The sequence below is a fragment of the Populus euphratica genome, unplaced genomic scaffold (genome assembly GCF_000495115.2).
Source record: "Populus euphratica unplaced genomic scaffold, PopEup_1.0 scaffold712.1, whole genome shotgun sequence".
NCBI lineage: Eukaryota > Viridiplantae > Streptophyta > Magnoliopsida > Malpighiales > Salicaceae > Populus > Populus euphratica.
The window spans coordinates 57198-63500 of record NW_011500580.1 but is presented as its reverse complement, the minus strand read 5'-3'; positions in this window follow the sequence as shown (position 1 = coordinate 63500).

Below are 6303 nucleotides of genomic sequence, written 5' to 3'. Positions count from 1 at the left end.
GTCGTTGTTGTTGTTATTGTTATTATTGTCATCTATAATTTATACAATTAACCTCCCTGTGGTTCGACCCCAGTCTTGCTGGGTTATTTATTACTTCAACACTCCTGCACTTGGGAGAAGATATTAATCTTTTAGTCGTGTCAAGTTTTTGGCGTTGTTGCCGGGGAGGTAAGTTCTTGTACAAATTATAGTATTTATTTTATTTTCTCTTTTCACTTTTCTTGTATATAACTTTGTTTCTTTTATTTTGTTTTTTCTTCTTTTTTGTTTTTCTTCTTCCTTTTATTCTATTCCTACATGTGCATGAGAGTGTGGTCACGTACATTAAGTGGTAGACTTTATAGGGTATCCTTATCATTTTCAGAAAATATGGCCGAAGAAGATAATCAATCACTTCATAATGAGAATAATGAGAATGACCGTGCTAGAACACTTAGAGACCACATGAATCCACAAGAACAAGTGCACCATCATGCATAATTTTTCCTCCCGATGCATCTCATTTTAATTTTAAACCAGGCATTATTCAACTTTTACCTTCTTTTCATGGCTTAGATTTAGAGAATCCATACTTGCATTTAAGGGAATTTAAGAAGGTTTGTAACACATATAATGATTCAAATTGTAGCATGAACACCATCAAATTAAAGCTTTTTCCTTTTTCATTAAAAGATAAAGCTAAAACATGGCTATAAAATTTGAGACGAGGATTCATTCATGCTTGGGATGAAATGCAATAACAGTTTTTAAGTAAGTTTTTCTCATCTCACAAAACAAACTCTTTCAAAAGACAAATCACCACTTTCACTTAAAAACCAGGAGAAACATTTTACCAATGTTGGGATAGGTATCGAGACTTGATTACTACTTGCCCTCATCATGGTTTTGAAACATGGAGATTGGTTTCACATTTCTATGAAGGGTTAACACCTAGAGATAGGTAAATAGTTGAATTGATGTGCATCAGAACTTTTGAAGATAAACACCCTGATGAAGCAATTGAGTACTTAGGTTTGATAGCTGAAAATGCTCAAAATTGGGACACCGCGGGTACTTATGAGGCACCGAGTAAAACGCAACCTCATATATCTAGTGGAGGTATGTACAACCTTAGGAAAGATCATGACCTTCAAGCCAAGTTTGCATCTTTAGCTAGAAAAGTCGAGGCACGAAAATTGAAAAAGAGTGGTCAATTAAAATCTGTTGAAAACATTGTGTGTCAAATATGTGAAACAAATGAATACTCAACCAATAACTGTCCAACCTTGCCTTCTTTTAAAGATTGTCTCCATGAACAAGCCCATGCTATAAACAGTTTCCAAAGAGCCAACCACAACCTATAGTCCCAAACATACAATCTTGGTTGGAGAAATCACCTAAATTTCAGTTGGAAGAGTGATAATAACAATGTACAAACTTCACAGCCACCATTTCAAGCACACCACAATTTCCAAAATTCTCATGGATATGCACCTCTTTATGCTCCACCTTCTAGAAGAAATCTTGAGGAAACATTACATGCATTCATTGAAAAACAAGAGACAATCAATACTCAACTTGCTCAAAACATGACAAATTTTAAAGATACTCTTGCAAAATTGACATCTGCTCTCATACTCCAAGAGAAAGGTAAGTTTCCATCTCAATCATAACAAAATCCCAAGGGGCAATACAATGCAAATGCAAGTAGTTCCGGAAGCCAACACATGGATCAAGTCAAATCAGTCACAACTCTTCGCAGTGGTAAGGTTATTGAAAAACCCACTCTTGAACCTTGTGAGAAAGATGATGAGTCAATCTTTAAGGGTAAGGAAGGGGTTGAATATGAAATTTTCAAAGAAACGACTGATTCCCCACCAGCGCTTCCATTTCCTCATGCCATGACCAAAAAAAGAAAAGTCAATCACAACTCTAAAATCTTTGAAACTTTCAAACAGGTAAGGATCAATATACCTCTGCTGGATGTTATTAAACAAGTTCTTTCCTATGCTAAATTTTTGAAAGATATATGCACTATGAAGAGGAAACTGAATGTGAAAAAGAAAGCTTTTTTAGCCGAACAAGTAAGTGCCATTCTTCAGAATAATAATGCTTTGAAATATAAAGACCCTCGTTGTCCTACAATTTCTTACTTTATTGGAGAACATAAAATTGAAAGAGCCATACTTGATCTTGGAGCCAATGTGAATTTACTGCCATATTCAGTTTTTCAAAGTCTTAATCTAGGTGAGTTAAAACCAACTTCTATAACTCTTTTACTTGCCGATAGATCTATAAAAGTGCCTAGATGAATAGTGACACGACTAAAAGATTGATGTCTTCTCCTAAGTGCAGGAGTGTCGAAGTAATAAATAACCCGGCAAGACCGGGGTCGAACCACAGGGAGGTTAATTGTACAAATTATAGACAATAATTATAAGCAACAATAATAGCAATAACAACAAAAATAACAATAACAACAACAACTATAATAATAATAATAATAATAATAATAATAATAATAATAATAATAATAGTAGTAGTAGTAGTAGTAGTAGTAGTAGTAGTAGTAATAATAATAATAAAGAAAGAGAAGAAGAAGAAGAAGATGATGAGAACTTGGAGATGAAAAATTAATGTAAGGATTAAACAATAATAATAACAAATGTCAAGGTTAGAGGTTCCACTAATGGTATATGAAACAAGTATAGTATAAACTCTTATTATTGAATTGGAAACCACACACAAAGGAGGTTCCAATCAGATTATATATTGTTAACATGATTACATTAGTCATCTTATTCAATTAATGCTAATACTTGTAGATCTCGTCAAGCATTCATGATTATAACTTATGTTAACAACAAATCAAGTTCCTCTCATAGCTCAGGTGTCGGTTATACCATACATTATGAGCTATGAAAGTGCCAAGCATTTGTTGTACCAAGTGTTATACAACATAAATCAAGATTAGTCATTTAACAAGCAAAGTATTAAAGAGTGAACAAGATAACAAATATAAAACATGTTAGTATCAAACATTAAAGTCCATATTAAGTTTACATTATACTTACTCTTACACCATTAGTGTAACCTTTTCACCTTGACATAACTAACTTAGCTAGACATAATGAAAGAAAGCAAAATAGATAAACAAAATAAGAACATAAAAGTTAACTAAGTAAAGGAAAGGAAATGAAAGGCATAAACTTAATATTAATGAAAGCAAAGCATAAACATTACAAAAAATACAAAGAGAGAAAGGAAGAGCATGATCTTGATCTGGAAACCAAGATGCCTAAATGCATGGCAAATGCCTCCTTTTATAGGCCAAAATTGGGAACTATTGATTTGATGACTAATTGATAAGTGGGTGGCCAACTTTTGACTTGGTGTTGATGACTAATTGATTCCTTTTATAGGCTAAAATTGGGAACTATTGATTTGATGACTAATTGATAAGTGGGTGGCCAACTTTTGACTTGGTGACAATCCTTATCTTCTCTTGTCTGCCCAAAACGTCATTGATAACATCAAAACTGGAGCCAGTTGCAAACATGAAAGTTGTAGGCAATTGTCTCAGCTTTCTTGTGTCAACAATTCAGCTCATTTAGACTTCTAGAACTCCAGATATGGCCAAAATACCGAACAGTGCTCGGGCTGGAAGACAGATTCGGGCTTCTTTGTTGTTGCTACAATTTGGACTTGATAATGGCCTTTTTAGATCTTGGGCTCCATATGAAAGTTGTAGGCCTATGTCTTACCTTTCCATCCATATAAATTGGACCTAAATCTGAGATCTGTAGCTCTAGATATAACCCAATTACCGAACAGTGTTCCGGTTTGGATTGCACCGACATCTCTTCTCTAAGTTTGACCATCTCTTTATCCATGCAATTTAAGTTCTTCAAGTCATCAATCAATCCTTTCATTTATGTGATAGACCTGCATTAAAAATAGACATTTACCACAAATTATAGGTATCTTATCTTATTAGATACATTATTATAAAACATATTTTAGTTAAGGAGTTATTGATACTTCAAGTGCAAAATGATGATATAAAACCATGATAAAAATGCACTTTTAAGTACTAATCAAATAGTTAAAGATGTGTTAGTACAAGTCGATAAATTTATTTATCTTGTGGATTTTATTGTCTTAGACACACAACCTGTTGAAGTATGTAATTCATTTCCTGTTATTTTAGGATGTCCATTTCTTGCAACCTCTAACGCATTGATTAATTGTAGGAATGGACTGATGAAGCTATCATTTGGAAACATGACATTGGAGATGAATATTTTTAACATTTGCAAGCAACTTGGAGATGATAATGATTTATAAGAAGTAGATCATATTGACAAATTAGTTTATGATCAACTTGAATCTACTTTAAGTAAAAATGAGTTGGATGAATCTAAAGATGTGCAAATGATTTATTCTCAGGAAGAAATCGCGGATGAAAAATGCGCCGAAAATGTTAATGCGGATCTTTTATCAAAAGTGACAACAGATTCGACATCTGACATCGCACTAATCGATGATTACTTTCCTGAAGAATCCTTATTTTCTCTTAGTCCAATGCCTTGGTATAATAAAAATATCAATTTTCTTGCTTTAGGAGATTTGCCAGTTGAATAGAGTACCTAAGACAAATAAAAGTTTTTGAACGAAGTGAAGAACTTTTGTTTGGATGACCCTAACTTATTCAAATATTTCGAATATACATTCCCGACAATGAGGTAAGTAGTGTCATTAAATTTTATCATTCTAAAGCATGTGGACGTTATTTCTTGTAAAAAAAAGACAGCTAGAGAAATCTTTCAAAATGGATTTTATTGGCTTACCATGTTTAAGGACACGCATGCTTTTTGCAAAACTTGTGAAAATTGTTAAAAAGTTGATACTGATCAAAAAGTTTTGTTTTATAATTCTCAACTCTATTCATTCCCTAGAGAGCTAAGATCAAGATGGAGCAATCCTTATGGGGGCCTGTGATATTGAGAATTCAATGAATGACAATGTTTTTAAGGAAAATGGACATCATTTAAAAGCTTACTTTCATAATTTTCCTAGTGAAATTGAATCAACTAGTTTGAATGATCTTGTAGATAAAGGTTGATTATTTTGTTTTTCTCACATTGTTTTTGTATTTTTTTTAGTGATTTTTGCTAGTTTCTCTCATCCTGGTCAGATGGTGGACAATAGTACTCCGTGACTTTAGTCGGTTCTTTCAGTTTCCCATAATAACTGATATTTATGTATATATTTGTGCAATTCTTTGATTCTCTCTTCTAATTCTCATTTGATAATGGACACTAATCTTGAAAAATTGAAAAGGTATTTTCTCGTTCTGCCTCAGAATGCGATTTCAAAAATTTATCGTGCTAGAAGTGCAAGATTGAGATTGTTAATGAATCATGGAATTCCTGAAGATATTCGCTGGTTGATTGAAGCAAAGGTCCGATTATCAGGTGAGTCCTTGAATTCCTTCATTTCACACATGCGTCGAACAAGTAAAAGCACTTTTGCAAAGAAACGTCATGCAAAATGACTGAAATTCTGTCATCGATGTGCCAAATAGACTTGTAATGCACAATGTCGTTCTTTAAAAATGGTATCTATAAACTGTGAAGATAAAATACAATTCATTAAGGATGGCCTAAGTAAGGAGTCTTTAGATAATCTTCTATTAACTCTTGAGACACATCCTAGTGGAAATGTGCATTGAGCAATTCATGATTTATGGCAACTATTTCATAAAAAACATTGATTAGTACTTAAAAGTGCATTTTTATCATGGTTTTATATCATCATTTTGCACTTGAAGTATCAATAACTCAACTAAAGCATGTTTTATAATAATATATCTAATAATTTAAGATACCTTTAATTTATGGTAAATGTTCATTTTAAATGCAGGCCTATCACATAAATGAAAGGATTGATTGATGACTTTAAGAACTTAAATTGCAAGGGCAAAGAGATGACCAAAATTAGAAAAGAGATGTAGATGCAATCCAAACCGGAACACTATTCGGTAATTGGGTCATATCTGGAGCTATAGATCTCAGATTTAGGTCTATTTTATATGGATGGAAAGGTAAGACATAGGCCTACAACTTTCATATGGAGCCCAAGAACTAAAAAGGCCATTTTCAAGTCCAAATTATTGCAACAACAAAGAAGCCCGAAGTTGTCCTCCAGCCCGAGCACTGTTCAGTATTTTGGCCATATCTAGAGTTCTAGAAGTCCAAATGAGCTAAATGTTTTACACAAGAAAGCTGAGACAATTACCTACAACTTTCATGTTAGCACCTG